The sequence below is a fragment of the Acinonyx jubatus genome, chromosome B4 (genome assembly GCF_027475565.1).
Source record: "Acinonyx jubatus isolate Ajub_Pintada_27869175 chromosome B4, VMU_Ajub_asm_v1.0, whole genome shotgun sequence".
Taxonomy (NCBI): Eukaryota; Metazoa; Chordata; class Mammalia; order Carnivora; family Felidae; genus Acinonyx; species Acinonyx jubatus.
In genome coordinates this window covers 47,985,959-48,002,911 of record NC_069387.1, presented here as the reverse complement: position 1 = coordinate 48,002,911, position 16,953 = coordinate 47,985,959, and the positions used below count along the sequence as shown (strand labels likewise).

The 16,953-nt window shown below is 39.5% G+C and overlaps 1 protein-coding gene and 1 pseudogene across 2 annotated transcripts in view; both read right to left on the bottom strand.

The window, feature by feature from the left end:
* Nucleotides 1-16,953, bottom strand: part of PTPRO (protein tyrosine phosphatase receptor type O) — a 245,359-nt gene that overhangs the window by 171,608 nt on the left and 56,798 nt on the right. The window lies entirely within an intron of this gene.
* On the bottom strand, nt 12,716-16,161 carry LOC128316358 (cytochrome c oxidase subunit 1-like; annotated as a pseudogene).

The window sequence follows — 16,953 nt, the reverse complement described above, 5'->3', positions numbered from 1 at the left end:
GAATTCAATGAAATTATGAGATACAATTTATACTCTGATGAATTTTAATTAATTTTTAATTAAATATAGAAAATTGAATGTTCAGGCAAAATACAAAATTAGAGTTGGCAAGGAGAACAAAACGTGAAATTGATCTTGCTTTTCAGTCACCCCTGCAGAATGTGTCTAAGTCTGATTTGCAAAAGAGCACAAAGAGAACAGCCAAGTGAACCAGTCCAATGAAATCCGACCTATGAAATATTTTATAGTTCACTGGAAGAATCAATTTTTATTAGATAGTGACTTCTCCATTATTTGCCTGCAGGATGCCTATTTTATACTTTGCACATAGCAATTTCGTCATTCCTTGTTGACTTTAATCAAGGTATAAGATGATGTGGGAGGAAGCAACGCAAACTCATTTGTTTTATCATTAGCCTAATCTCTACATACTGCACCCATCTTATGAATACATGTATTTCAGAGAGAAATTCACACATGGCTTTTATCTGTATCATAACTACTCTCCATTGCCATTAAGTCATCTTTTCCTCAAGTATTTACTAAATTCTCTCTGTGATAGTCAGTAGTGACATCTGCCGAATAATTGTGGTTGTTCCCTTTGGCCCTTTGTAGTTAGATACGGCCAGGTGACTACTTTTGGACACTGGGTTGTAGTGGAAGCGTCTTGTGCACTTCCAGGCTAGAGTATTTAACTCTTGGTTCAAACCGTGGGGAGTCATTTAACTGCTGGTTAGAACTCCGGAGAGTTTTCTCTCTCTCTCTGGTATAATGACGGGCAATATTTAAGATGATGACTGTTCTACTGAACTGTCCTTGAATGACTGTGCTGGTAAGTGATAAGAGACCCCAGTCATACAGAATGATCAAAAACCTATGTTGCTTTAAGCCACTAAAATCTTAGGGTGGCTTTTTTTGATGCCATTATTGGGCTACTCTAATACAAGCTGCGCGCAACACATTGTGCCTCATGAGGGGGATGCATCAGTAAACAAGACAGAAATAGTCACTGACCACATGCCACTTGGATTTTACTGAAGAAACTTAGAACAGAATGGAAACTACAGGAGGGCAGGGGTTTTTATATATTTTGTTCATGGCTGTTTTTTTTTTTTAGGGCTAGAAAAGTACCCAGTGCAAAGCAGATGTTCATCTACACATATATGATAAACAACGGAAGAAGTTTAATGATCTAATTAAAATATTGATACTTTTCACAAGGGAAATACACAAAGTGTGATGACAGTCTGTAATGATGCAAGATGTCCAGTCCACCAAGGGGGAGTAGAGCTCCCCAAGCTCATCAGAGTGGCTTTTGAGAAGCAGGAATTAATGGGGTAAGGGATGGCAGAGGGGGAAAGGAGAAACCATTCCAGGCAAATGGGATGGCATATGCAGAGCCACTGACACGAAGGAGAAACAAAGGCGATTTAGATTGAGGGTAGAGAACAATAGGCACAGGGGGTACAAGGTGTGGTGAGACCACTGGGAGGGGGACAGGGGAGCAGATTACACAGGCCATGTAGGTCTTGTTAGAGACTGTAGGCTTTGGGGTGCGTGGGTCTTGGGTGGCTCAGTCAATTAAGTGTCTGACTCTTGGTTTCTACACAGGTCATGATCTCTCTGTTCATGGGATCGAGCCCCGCATGTGACTCTAAACTGACAGCACAGAGCCTGCTTGGGGTTCTCTCTCTCTTCTCTGCCCCTCCCCCTGCTCACACACGTGTTCTCTCTCTCAACGTAAATAAATAAACATTAAAAAAAAAAAAAGATTGTCGGCTTAGCTTAAAAAAAACAGGGGACAATGTTTGAAGGGATTCAAAGGGACACCCAGGTGGCTGTGAGGGAAATAGACTGGGAAGAGTGTATGGGGTGTATTGTTTCAACTTACTGCTATCTTTAACTCAGAGCTAAATACAATGATTTGGAGTTTAGCAACTTACCTTAAGCTTCTGACCAGAACTAAGCACCAACTCCTTACAGAGGGAGAACCTGCTGTCCGCACAGCTTCCTCCTTAGTAACCAGGCTCTGCGAGATGCCTTGGTCTCAGATGCCTTGGTTAAGAGGCAGCATGGAAAGAATACACACAGAATGTTCTGGATGACGTTGTTCATTTCCTTACCAGGGTCTCTTTTTGAAGATTTTTGGAAGAGATTTCTTCCTGGCTTAATACTGAGAATAGATTTGCTCCTCCTTAGAAATACTCTTTTTGTACTCTTAAAGACAGGTACAATTTTAGATGGATAAATTTCCTTTTTCCCTGTGCCTGTGGAAAAGCTTAGGACCAACATGTGATCCACTTGAAGTAACTGTATAGAATAGTATGTGTATTTATATTACCCTATCCATGGTATGTTTCTGCCCTAGGTTTTGCTTTTTGATTTTACTGACTTCTAATTTAGGTCATCCTATCCTGTTTTATATATTCATGTTATGTCATCTTAAAGGGCTTCTGGTACTAAGTATAGTACAAACAAGCATTTCTCAACCACTTATCTATAATCAGATAAATAATAATTTGGGTATAAAAGCTAAGCAGCACACTTTTCTATGGTATGCCTTTTAAAAGACATGAAAAATGGGAGTTGGATTGATCTTTATATATTAAAAAAATCATCGGGGCACCTGGGTGGCTCAGTTGGTTGAGGATTGGACTCTTGATTTCTGCTCAGGTCATGATACCAGGGTCATGGGATTAAGCCCTGTGTCTGGTTCCATGCTGAGCATGAAGCCTGCTTAGGATTCTCTCTCTCTCTCTCTCTCTCTCTCTCTCTCTTTCTCTCTCTCTCTCTCTCCCTCTGCCCCTCTCCTCCACTCTCTTTCTCTCTAAAATTAAAAAAAAATTAAAAATAAAAAAATCATTTATTTTTTACCTATTATGTGTCAGATACTGTAGGTTTAAGGATGAGTACCAACATATATGGTCCGTGACTTCATGGAGCTTCTGGGTTAGTGGGACAAACTCTGGATCTGTGAGAAACAAGATTGTCTTGTGTGTGGCCCTTACACCACGTACCCTTAGGATTTAGGGATGGACTGCCTGGGTTTCAGTTCCAGCTCTGTCACTTGTTAACTTCACCTTGGGCAAGTTATTTAACTTTTCAATGCCTTCGTTTCCTCATGTGTAAAACAGTGATAGTAATACTTGCCCACCCACCCACTCACCACATAGGATGGCTATAAGGATTAAATGAGCTAATGTGTGTAAAGAACTCAGAATAGTGCCTGGCAGGGGTATATTACTGTTAGATGTTTTTATTACCTATAAAGAGAATTTGGGATGAAATAATGCTTAAAGTGTCCCCGTGAATAATGCAATAGGAAATCAAAAGTTCCTTTTCCTTACTTGTTTCTAAATAAAGCATTATATATTGTTTAGAATTATGAGATCATTGAGAAAAAGAGACGTCGGGAATCATCTTGGATAATTTCCAACTAATTTAGAAATCCCGGCCACTTTCCTGACAGATGCCCGTTTAGTCCCTTTGTTAGCATTTGTGGAAATGTAGCACTTATCCCCGAATAACCCAATCCATTTTATTGTGGGTCAGCTCTAATGGTTAGAAAGCATTTCTAGGATTGAGCCAAACTCTTAAGAAAAAAAGAAGACTGTTTTTCCATCCTCAATTAATACACCAATTTGATACGCTTACTAATAATTTGCAAAAATTTTATGCACTAATTTGATATGCTTAATACATGATAACTACTAAGTTGTACATAGTGACACTCATTGTTATACTGAAAATATCTGAAATACAAAATGTGAACATTCAATCCACAAGTATTTACTGAGACTCCACTTTGAATAAGGCAGATGATTAAGAACAGTTTTTCTGCAAAGGATTACATATTCTAGGATTTAACTAAATTTACCAAATGCCTACTTTGGGGACAATTTAAATGTTATTTAATTCTCAAAACCCTCGATGGTAGGTGTTATTGTTTTTACAGTAAAGATGAAGTAAATGAGAAACCAAGATTCAGGGAGTTATTTTTTACGAAGAAATATAGCTATAGCTAGTCTATAAATAGCATACCTGGAACTGGAACACATTTCTGTCCATTTTTTTCCACTGTACCCAGAGGATCAAAGACCAAAAGTAATAAGAGAAAGCAAAAATGCACATGGAAAAAAGATGTTATTTCAGGGTACCAAAGAACCATTATTTTAAAACAGCAGGCCGGGATGCCTGGGTAGCTCAATCAGTTGAGCATTTGATTCTTGATTTTGGCTCAGGTCATGATCTCACGGTTCTTGGGTTTGAGCCTCGTGTTGGGCTCCCCACTGGGCATAGAGTCTGCATAAGACTCTCTGTCTTTCTCTCTGCCCTTCCCTCCCTCCCTCTCTCTCTCGAAACAAAACACCAACCCCACCCCCCCCCCCACAAAAAACAGTAGGCCTAAAAGGGGGAAAGGTATTATATTAAGAGCTTTCTAAATATTTGAACCATGCCATGCTTCTAAGAACTACTCATTTCACCAATTCAATAAGCAATGCATCTCTGTGTTGTGAACAGTGTTAGTATTTAAAGGGCTTTTCATTCACCTCCATCAGTCACATCCTGACCACGTTAGATTTCTCTGATTCTCCTCGTATTTCTCTTCACAGTTAAAGATGGGTGGGAAACTGTTGGGAGCATCAGTTAACCCTTGCCTTGCCCCCCCGCCCGGCCCCCAGCTGCCTGTTTTGTGGATACTGGTTTTATTTGGGGTTTATTCCTTTTACCCTTAATTTTTCAGGGTAATAAAAACAGGTCATGGGGTCAGGGTGGTAGTCCATTGCCATAATAATGCATATTCCCACATTCCACAAGGCCTACCTTGGAAGAATTTAAGTTGTCAAATAGTTACGTTTTTTGGTTATATTGGTCAATTAGTATTCAGAATTTTCTTGGATATTAATCTGAATCCTCTGCCACCATCCTCCCCGCCCCACCCCCACCCCACAGAATGCAACAGAATGTAAGATCCTTGAGGGCCAGAAATTTTTGTTTTGTTTCCAGTTCCTAAAATAGTAGATTGCACATAGGTGTTCAGTAAAGGTTGGTTGACAGATGAATAAACTAAAAACAAAGCCACAGATCTTATCTCTCCTGGGGCACTCAGCCTTCCCAAGGGACTGCCCTAAAGGTTATATATGTCTGTGCTCTCACTCAGAGGTGACTCGAGTTTATGAAATCCAAGTTCAGAAGTATGGCTGTTTGAACACTGGGCAACTGAGGACAACTCAAAGCAATCTAACTGAAGGAAATCCTCATTCTCTCTGTCAGACTGAGGTAGGGGCTTTTTAATCAGGAAGATCTGGCTTGTATTGTCTGTTAAATGGAGATAATGATATTAATCTCTTAGGGTTATTACAAGGAGTAAACAACACATGGGAAGGCATATTTCACAGTCATTGGCATATTGTTGTTGCTTAATGAAAGCTTATTTCTGTTCTTCCTTTGTATAAATAAAACACAGTTGTTAGAGATATAAATATTATCAGTTGCTTAGATCTTGGTGGCTAAGGAAAGCAAATATAATTAGAAAGAAATGTAATCTTTGAGTTACAAAGTTTGATGGTAGGCCAGTCACTAAAATACTGTTATTTCAGTATATCACCGTGCCTCTCTATTGAGGACAAATATTGTATGGTCTTAGAATTTAGTGATGCATTATAAGCAAAGAAAAATATCCAGTAACTCATGTGAATGCCAAGCTCCTGGACGTCCCAAAATGGTGAAAGTCCCAGAGACTGCCTTAGTCACATCATGTAACTCAGCCACTTCCTGGGAGAGTACTTTCTAAAAAGACTTGGTCTTACACTGTGTGTGATCCTTCTACAATTCCATTTTCTTGTGTTAGACTTCCCATGGGAAGGCAAAGGATTAAATCTGCTTTATTGTAAATGTTTGAAGGGAAAGACTGTGTTAAGGGGAGTAAATGACCTAATAAAAATGCTTCCTTGACTTCCATTTTATTTTCTTCCTCAACAGAACCATAAAAGTCTATACAATGTTATAGAATGAGCCTGTGTCAGATGAAAAACTTAGCAGCGTGTGTGCCTGTAGATACTTGACCAGCCCTATGAATTTCTGTTTCTGGATTCTTTGTTCAACAGAGAGTTTCCTTTCGGTTTGTTCCCCCCTAATTAGACATTATTTTCACATCACATTAAGAACAATTTTTTGGATCCAGAATTTTGCAGTTAGTTCTTGAATATAAAAATAGTGCCAACTCAAAGCAATCTTTCCAGTAACTTCAATTAAAAAATATAGTAATTCAGTAATATTTAAGGCAACAGTATTATTTAGGATATATACGTTTTTCTCAAAATTAACCATAAATGCTTAACTGAATTGTTTTACCACATTTTAAAGTCACAACTGAAGACACAAGTGTGATTCAAATGAGTCCAGCCCCTATGGTTAAGCCTTAATTGCACATGCAAACATACAAATATATACACCCAAATACATACATTTCCATCTATGAATCTGTATCTTTATGTGCAAATTCACACATCTCCAACATCACATATATTCAGATACATTTCTATGGGAACACACCAAAAACGCACCCTACTTATAAGAAGAAATTAAATAAATCAACTTTTACAGACTATAGGAGCTTCCAGAAATGGTATATTATACATACACATCTCTGATCTGTGTTCTCAATGGTAAAAGGACTCATGAGGAATTAGACACCTGCTTCTGTTTATAACCTTAAGTAGTCCCAAAGGCCTGATTACTCTGAAACAACCATACACTTGTCTTGGTTCATTGCTTAATCAATCTTTTCAGGCACACCAGAATATCCCATTTTCCAATACAAGGGCTTTCATCATCAGCATGTGTGATCTTTAATTCTGCAGTGCTGTCATATATTAAGAGACAATAAAATGAAATAGGCTGTTATCTCTTAAAAAGCACTAGTAATTCAAATTTGGACAGCTTCAATTTGGGCATAGGTTGTTATCTCTTAAAAAGCACTAGTAATTTAAATTTGGACAGCTTCAATTTGGGCAAGGTAATTGTGGAAATATTCCCTGCCTTCTCTATGCTGCAGTCTAACATTTAATGGTTTTGCAAATCTGACTGTACTAAGCTACAAGCAATAAGGAAATAAAATTAAGATGTTAGTCATAAAATTAGCCAATATAAGAGACTAAAGATTCTATTCCAAGATGGGCCAAGCTATGAGATTTGTTATTATCCGTGGGATTGAAAGAATGGAGGCTTTTTAGGCAAAGAAGGGTCTTTTTTTTCACTTTCTTGTATCTTTGCTTTCTCTCTGTCATCTAAAACTTGTTCACACTGTCCCAGTCCTAAACGACAGCAACAACAGCCACCAGCTAATTCTGCATCTTCCTTCTCTCCAAGCCATCCTATTTCCGCTTTTCTCTTCTCAAGGGCCAACGTATTAAAGTAGTTTAAACTCGTTGCCTCAACTTCCTCAGTTTCCTTATATTTCTCAGTTCCCAGCAATCTGACATCTGACTCTGTGTTTCTGCCTAAATTGCTCAAGCAAAGGCAAATAGTGTCCTGTTTTCTATACCTACTGGCCCTATTGCAGCCCTAATTCCTTTGTGACACCCAGCAATATTTCACATTGATGACCACTTCTTGAATATTGCTGTCACTTTATTCTCCTCTCTGACCCCCATCTCTATCTTATTTACTTCATGTTTTTCCTCTGCCTCCCAATTAAATTTTAGTGTTACTATAATTCTCTTCTATTATGTGTGATTTCTTCCACTCCTGTGGTGTTTTCTCCAGGTGACAGACAGCAATCAGATACCAGACTTCATGCCAAAAAGAATGTCAGACGTTAACACCACCATTAAAAACTTCAGTTGCAATAGTGGAGGTTCGCCTGATAATGCCATTTAATTGATTTGGCTGGCCTTTGAATAAACCAGAAGGATCAGAGCATATGGCAATAAACTATCAAAAATTAACCAAGTCGTCGTCCTAATTACCACATGTTGAAGGTGATACCTTTTCAGTACCAGAGTAACTTAACTCAGTCTCTTGTATTTGGTATTTGGCTATAACTGATTTGTTGACTGTAATTCAATTCCCCATGGTAAGAGAAATCAAAACCAGATCACTTTTACATGGGAAGGGTGACAATATACACTCATTGCCTTCCCTCAGAGCTACATTAAATCTCTTGCTCTCTGTCACTGTATAGTCTATAGGGACCTTGATCATTTTTACATTCCACAACACATCATGTTGGTTTGTTATATCGGTGACATAAATGGTAATTTAACATGATTAGTAGAAAGTGGCCGGCATTCTAGGCATCCTAAGCTGCCTATGTGTCAAAGGGCAAACCTCAGTAGAAGACTCACAACAAAAACTCCTAGGATATTAGAGCAAGACCATTCCTTCTGCAGCAAAGAATTATGTAATTTTGGAAAAAAAAATTCCTGCCATGATACTAGATCCTCAGAACTGTATATTATCTAATCCATTGAGTCATAAGTTTGGGCAGGAAGAGTAGTGATTTGTTATGAATGCACCATTCAGAATTGGGCTGGAAAAGTTCCAGAAGACACAAGTAAATTACAATAAACAGGACCAAACACCTAAACCATTTGTAAGGTATTAGGTTCTCTGTCACAAGTTATAGCTATGGCATCTTGGGTTTCCCTAGGACTAAATGGCAAAGGAAATAACTGAGGCCCAATTCACAGATAAGTTGGTGCAATTTCTTCATGTTAGCTTTACTGGATAATTATTACACTTGAGGCTTACATAGGTCTGGCTCTAAAGGACATGAGAGTGCACTAGACCTTCAAAGATAACACTGGGAAGTTTATTTTCCATGGAGTTTTGGGCTCCTGGGCAGAGTGGTTTGGCTAGTTGGTCAGAACTCTGAAAAAAAGACAATAAGTGGATAAGAGACAATGAAGTCTTAGGAAAATCCATGCACTGGGCCTATGGAAGTGGGCACAGCATGTGCACTTGTCTTTCTCATACTCATGACCACTAGGGACCATTAATCTCAGAAGAGGAACTCAATAACCAAGGAGGAAACTTGTCCTGTGGATGGCAACAAGCATCTTTCTTTGGCAACCCTGGTGCTAGCAGAATGGGACCATAAACAGAGTGACCATTGTGGCAGGGATACAGCTACGCAGCCTCAGTAGCAGGGTCCTTTTTCTGTAAATTTTATCTGACTACTGGTGACTAGTCAGGAGCAGAAAACAAAATTAAGCCCTCATTATGAAGTCATTCTTCAAGGAAACCGGTCTACCACTTGGTGGTAGGTTGATTACATCAAACTGAACCCCAGTAGAAGGAGCAAAAATTCATCCTTTCATGAATTGACACCTTCTCTGGATATGAATTTGCATTCCCTGGTTCAAGGATCACCACTGACGTCATCACCCTAAGGATTATACAACATATGACATATATTTTCATGGTTTCTCACAGTTATCTCTTTTACCATACAGGAATGGGCACTTAAACACACAATCCACTTGTCCTACCATATATCCCCTCACCTAGGAACTGAATAATGGAATGGTCAGTTAGAGGCTTAAGGAAGACATACACTTAGGTACAGTCTGGTTGGGGTGCTGTCCTCTAGGATGTGGTGAATGCACTAAATCAATGGCTGATAAATGGTACTCTCTCCAGTAGCTAAAATGCATGGGTCCCAGAACTAATGGGTGAGAGTGGGGTTAGTTCATCTCACCATTCTTCCCAGTGACCCAGTGAAGTTGTGATCTTCATCTCCACAAACATGGGTTCTACAGGATTAGTGACCTTGGTTTGTGCAAAGGGATTGTTTCCCCCAGAAGACAGAGTGGAACTCTTAATACATTCCACTTTAACTTGAAACTATAGCTACTACTTGGTCATGTTGAATTGCCCATGCCATTGAAGCAACCAAGGTGAAGAATTACTATTCTCATAGAGGTGATTGAATCTGATTTCTATGAAGTTCTGGGATTTGTGGTATATAATGGGAATAGGAAGGAGTACGTGCAGAATCACAACATACAAGAGGAGTGCATATTTGTGTTTCTCTGCCAAAAGATAATGTGTATGGACAATTATAGTAAATACAGTCCAAAGAAGGAAAGGCAACAAAGGGCACAGATCTCTCACATATGAAAATCAAGGTCATTCCAGCAGACAAGAAAACTAGGCCAGCCAGAGTGTTGGCTTAGCATGAGGAAAATAAACAGAATGAGTAGTAAAGAAGGAGATGATAAATATCAGTTATGACCTTGGCACTGCCTGCAATAGTGAGAGTGTAATTCATTCCAATAACCCCCGGAATTAAGCCTTTTCAGAGATTACAACTTATCACTACCCTGAAGGGGACTCAGTGACAGGTTTTACCTAATAGGGCATATGGGTGGATCTGAGTGGTGCAAGGGATAGGCTGTCCTGGCCATTTCATACCCTCTTAGTTCATGTCTTATCCCAACCACTGCTTTGCTGGCGAGTTCCATTAAATGCTTCACCATCTTCACCTTGGTTCAGACTTATAACATCTCATTGTGGGTTGAGACCATGGAACTCTTCCTGCTATGGGACTACTTGGCACAACTGTGTGGGATACCTGTGGCACCTTACTTGGCCCTTATGCATGCACAACCAGAGATTACTTTAGGTTACACCTTAGGTAATGGGGATAGGGATCAAGGGATGAATTGCCTCCCCTATTGCCCCAGGCCATTAGTTCTCAAACATGTTTCACAAGGCTCCTTAGAAGTTCCTATGAGACTGAAGGATGGCAGCTCACAAAAGCACATTTTTCAAATTGGTTTTTCCCTGTTCAAAACTACTGCCCTCATGCTTGTCCTCTAAGATTATATTCCCAAATAAAATAAATGACCTTTGGGGCCTCCTGGGTGGCTCAGTCGGTTGGGTGTCCGACTTCAGCTCAAGTCACGATCTCATGGTTCCTGAGTTCGAGCCCCACGTCGGGCTCTTTGCTCACAGCTCAGAGCCTGGAGCCTGCTTCAGATTCTGTGTCTCCATCTCTCTGCCCCTTCCCTGCTGGCGCTGTCTCTCTCTCTCTCTCTCTCTCTCTCTCTCTCTCTCTAACTCTCTCTCAAAAATAAATAAACATTAAAAAAAATTTTTTTAATGACCTTTACACAAGCTTTGGTCTATGGTTTAGCTTTTGGGGAACACCTAGATTAAAACAGAACTTGAAAAACATTTTGAAGGAAACTTTTATTTGAAGTGAAAGGACTGCTAGGTCTTGTCAATGTCTCGAGCCTGAATAACCAGCTGCGAGTGTCAAGGGAAAACAGGGAACCCTGGGAGGAGAGCTACTTTTGGGGATGAGGAGATAAGTTTAATCTTAGACTGTGGAATTGAATATGGAATTCACCCATAAAGAGTCTGGCATTGAAATATAAGTCTAAGGTGAATAGATAGAATTGGATGGTAGATAAAGCTGTGAGACAGGACGAGTATTCTAATAAAATAGGCAAGGGAAATTTACTCAATGTTGACAGCAATATTTGAGGGAACATGGTATCTTCATTACTAAAACGGAGCTCCTTGAATGTGAAAGTTGAGAAAAAGTTGTCCCACATGTCATTTTTTGCTTTCACATTCCCTGTACCTTTTACTCTGAGAATTCTTCTTACCTGGCTATTTAAAGATTCCCTGGAGGGAAGGAAAAAAAAAGACCCTGTCAAAATAGAGCTTTCTTTAAGAAGACAGAAAAAAAAATAGGCTTTTTTTTTCTTTGATCAGTCAGTGAGAGCAAGGAATGAGGTCAGTAAGAGTAGATGTTTTTCTAGGATGGAGAAAAGAGCGAGCACCTCATTTGGATTTCATTTTTTATAACATGTTGTTTTTGAGCATGAAAACCTCCCAGCCAGCCACGGCAACAATTTCAGAGAATACAATTATGTAAGGAGTTTTAGTATTAATATTTTACGGATGTGCTCACTGATCAAGATTTTTTTTTTACTCCTCTGAAACTAATCAGACAGAGCGTTTTAGAGAAACACGCTGATATTGTCACTAAATTTACATTAAAATTGGACATGTTATCTACCCTACTTAAAAAAGCACACGGTGTATCTATTAATCACTGCTTAATGTTGAATACTAATACATGAACTTTTTCTAATTAAAGGGCTATTCAGCTCCGACACCAGTACCTTATCATTTTAGGTGTTTTATTATGCTCTTGGCATTTGTTAATGGCAGGACTTGCTCGCTATTACCAAAAGCCTTTCAAATCTTATAATTTTTGAACAGTTTTAAAAATGGGAAGAAAGAGTTCAATGTGTTTTTAATTAAAAACTAGATTTTTATTATAAAACTGGGATGTGGGCAGGTTGATATCTCTTCTATATTATCTAAAGGAAGTGTAAAAAATTTATATGTAATATTTATTCCTGTAGTGTTTATATATTTCTTTCTTGAATTTGTTTTAAAATATAAAACTTACGTGGGTAATCCACATATTATATTCTCACATTATGGAAATTAATCACACTTCCACTAAGAAGACAAACATACACATTGTTTTTTTATATTTAAAAAATAATTTGTGCTAGGGCACCTGGGTGGCTCAGTCAGTTAAATGTCTGACTTCAGCTCAGGTCATGATCTCACAATTGGTGGGTTCCAGGCCCGCGTCGGGCTCTGTGCTGACAGCTCAGAGCCTAGAGCCTGCTTTGGATTCTGTGTCGCTCTCTCTCTCTCTGTTCCTCCCCATTCACTCTCTCTCTCTCTCTCAAAAATAAATAAAATATTAAAAAAAACATTAAAAAAAAATCATTTGTGCTGGGGGAACCTAGGTGGCTCAGTTGGTTAAGACTCCAACACAATGAAGAAGCCAGAAGCAGGCCTGGGCTTATATAGAGTCTTAGTATTAGACAAAATTAAATCAGTGAAGAAAGAATAGTCTCTGCAATTAAAAAAAAATTGGTTAAATTAATGATTCTACATCTATACTTTCAGATAGTATGTGGTCATTTAAAAAATAGAATATTTTGGGGGTGCCTGGGTGGCTCAGTCTGTTGAGCATCCAACTTCAGCTCAGGTCATGATCTCGTAGTCTGTGGGCTTGAGCCCCACGTGGAGCTCTGTGCTGACAGCTCAGAGCCTGGAGCCTGCTTCGTATTGTGTGTCCCTCTCTCTCTGCTGTCTCTCTGTCTCTGTCCCTCTCTCAAAAATAAATAAACATTAAAAAAAATGAAAACACAATTTGTGCTTAAAAGGAAAAAAATCTCCTTTAGTGTTCCCTGAGGCTTTGTGCATTGGCCTAGCTGGAGGGTGGTTTCTAATGAGCACTGTTCACAGTGAAGTGGATCTCCTTTGGCTTTCCTTACGGAGTGCATGATGCACATAAATCAAACTGTGAGATCAGGGGACTAATCAGTCCTGTAGATGTACAACTGTAGTCCCTGGAAGGACCAGAAGAAGCTTTTCAACTGGCATAATAGCAGCACAGAAACTGTTCTCCTATGACTGTGTTATCACTGTTTAAGATTTTTTGGGTTAGACAGTAAAATATTAGCAGTCTAGCATTACTTCTCTTAACTACCTTGCATTATTGGCCTTTCATTCCTTTGCTGGTTCATTCATTCAGCAGGAAGACACAGCACCAGGTTATGTGGCAGATACCGATATACTCAGATAGCATGACACCCGCCAAAAGTGAATTTGTAGTCTAAGGGGATAGGCAGGCAGAGATAGGAATAAAGTACTAAGAAAGCATAAAGCAAAAACCTCAAACTCTGCTGAAGATGTCAGGGAGGGCTTCACTGAGGAGTTGACAGTTGAAGAGGACCAGGCTTCACCAGGTGGGTGAGAACAGCTTATAGGTAAAGGCACAGCATGACGAAAGGCATGGGGCTCTACAGCAAGTAATTTCTACAGAAATTAAGAGTTCTGTGGGGTAAGGACAGTCCCCTCCCCCCTACTTCTTGTTAATAACACGTTAAGAACTTTGGGCTTTTTTTTTTCCTGGGGTAGTAATATTTTTTACCGGAGTAGGCTAAAGATCCAACTTATTTTTGGAGGTGATAACTGATAGCCATGTGCTAGATGCTTAGGTTACTGGGGTGTAAGATTGAAATGGGGGCTGGAAGCAGGTTTCAGAAGAATCTGCACACTGAATAAGAGATTTAGAATGTACCATGTAAGCAATGAAGGCCTTTGAAAGTGTTTGAGATGGCATGATGAAAGCAGTGTTTTTCTTGATATCTGTGTATACGTGGAATAATTTTCCTCTAGATTGTTCATGTTCTTTTAGTTCTGAGATAGATCTGGCTTACAAGCGTTTTCATGGGCTGGGCGCCTGGATGGCTCAGTAGGTTAAGTACCTGATTTCAGCTCAGGTCATGATCTTGTGGTTCGTGAGTTCGAGCCCCCACCTTTGGGCTCTGTGCTGACAGCTCAGATCCTGGAGCCTGCTTTAGATTCTGTGTCTCCCTCTCTTTTTGCCCCTCCCCCACTTGTGCACACGCTCTCTCTCTCTCTCTCTCTCTCTCTCTCTCTCAAAAACAAGTAAACAACAACAACAAAAAAGAGTTTTCAGAGGCTATGTAATTTGAAAGGTATTGGGGAAGGAAGTTTTAGAGGTGTGCTTCCTTCCTTTCTTATTTTAAGGTTACATAGGCTGCCTCTTCAAATGTATGATATGAAGGAGGACATCCATGCCGCCATTTGAGGTTGGTTGTGGTTAGTTCTACTATTGCTACTTCTCGTTTGGAAGCGAAGGCTTCTCAGACTATAAAAATTATTCATATTACTACTGTTAGAGAAATGAAAGAACCTATAGAGGAAATTGTGTTTCAAGTTGTATTGCATTTGGATAGTCAGAGTAATGTAGAGGTATTCAGGATAATCCGAGAAAGTGCTGAGGAAAGAACGTCGTGTTAACCCTACAAATATAATTGTGAAATGGATTTTTGCTCAGGTGTTACCGAGAGTATTTCCTGAAAATAGGGGGAATCAATGAGTGAGCCCTCCTATAATAGCGAATACTGCTCCTGTGGATAATACATAGTGGAAGTGAGCTACTACATAGCATGTGTCACAAAGAACGATATGTAACGAGGAGCTTGCTAGTACAATGCCTGTTAAGCCCCCTACAGTAAATAGGAAAATAAAGCCTAGGGCTCATAGCGTAGCAGGGAATCATTTAATGTGGCCTCCATGAAGGGTGGCAAGTCAGCTATATACTTTTACCCCTGTGGAGATAGCAACGATTCTGGTGGCTGATGTGAAGTATACTCGTGTGTCAACGTCTATTCCCCTGGTGAACATGTGGTGAGCGCATACAGTGAAACCTAGGAAGCCAATAGATATTAATGCTCAGACTATTCCTATATAACCAAAGGGCTCTTTTTTGCCTGAGTAATAGGTGACGATGTGTGAAATTATTCTGAAACCTGGCAAGATTAGGATGCAGACTTCGGGTGCCCAAAAAATCAGAACAAGTGCTGACATGGGATAGGACCCCTCCAGCGGGATCAAAGAAGGTGGTGTTTAAGTTTCGGTCTGTTAGTAGTACGGTAATGCCGGCCACTAATACTGGTAGTGGTAGGAGTAGCCAGACGGCAGTAATTAGGTCGGATCAGAAAAATAAAGGTGTCTGATATTGAGATACAGCAGGGGGTTTTATATTGATAATTGTAGTAATGAAATTAATAGCACCTAAGATTGAAGAAACGCCTGCAAGGTGGAAGGAAAAGAGGGTTAGATTTACAGATGCTTCAGCGTGGGCTAGGCTACCAGCTAGAGGGGGATATACAGTTCATCCAGTGCCTGCACCCGCTTCTACTACCAATGATGCCAGTAGTAGTAGGAAGGATGGGAGAAGAATAATCTAATGGATTATTTCAAGCCAGTCTCCAATCTTCATCTTAAATGAATCTAATATCAGGTGTTACTAACACTTGGCAGCCAAAATAAATGGCAAGGGTATCATAGCTATTTCTCTAAGCAGATTTTGGAGGAATAAAAGATCTAGAAATTTGCCTGTTAGGGAGGAAGATGGGAACATAAAGGTGAGTGTCTGACAAAGCCAATTAAGTACTATGAATCACTATCATGAGGAGAGCTAATCTTTGTAACCCCGTGTGGGAGTTACAATCCTGAAGAAATGTTACTATCATACAGGCTACCGGATGTGAGATAGAACTCGGAGAATCCTTAGAGAAAAATATATTTTTGCCCTTATGCAGAAAGGCTACTGTAAAATATAATGCATCCTCAATCTAATATGTATATATAGGCTTAAGCATATAAAATTGCCTCTATGTGACTCTTTGACGCTCCAAATGGCAATTTCATATGGTTCAAAATAATAAACATGCACACACACACACATAAGATTATATTTATCAACTTATACGTGCATATCAGGTTTATGACCAGATATCTATCTATCTAATCTTTATATAGACAGACAGAGACAGACAGGCAATAGAGGCGGAAAAAGAGAGAGAGAAAAGCACTAAAAAATTGGCTTGAGTGTTTACTGTGAAAATATTTTACAAATCAAATGTGTTTTATAATAAATTCAGATATAATAATTATTAGACATCTTTTAAATCCTAACAAAATGATTTTTTTTAAAGTAGGCTTCATGCCCAGCACAGAGCCCAAGACAGGGCTTAAACTCACGACCCTGAGATCATGCCCTGAGCTGAGATCAAGAGTCAGTTGTTTAACCAGCTGAGCTACCCAGGTCCTCCCCTGTCCCCAGAAAATGATTCTTGTATTTGGGCGCCCAGGTGGTTCAATTGGTTAAGCGCCCAACTTTGGCTCAAATCATGATCTCGCAGTCCATGAGTTTTGAGTCCCGCACAGGCTCTGTGCTGACAGCTCAGAGCCTGGAGCCTGCTTTGGATTCTGTGTTTCCCTCTCTCTCCACCCCTCCCCTGCTCATGCTCTGCCTATCTGTCTCTCTCTCTCAAAAATAAACATTAAAAAAATTAGAAAAAATCATTC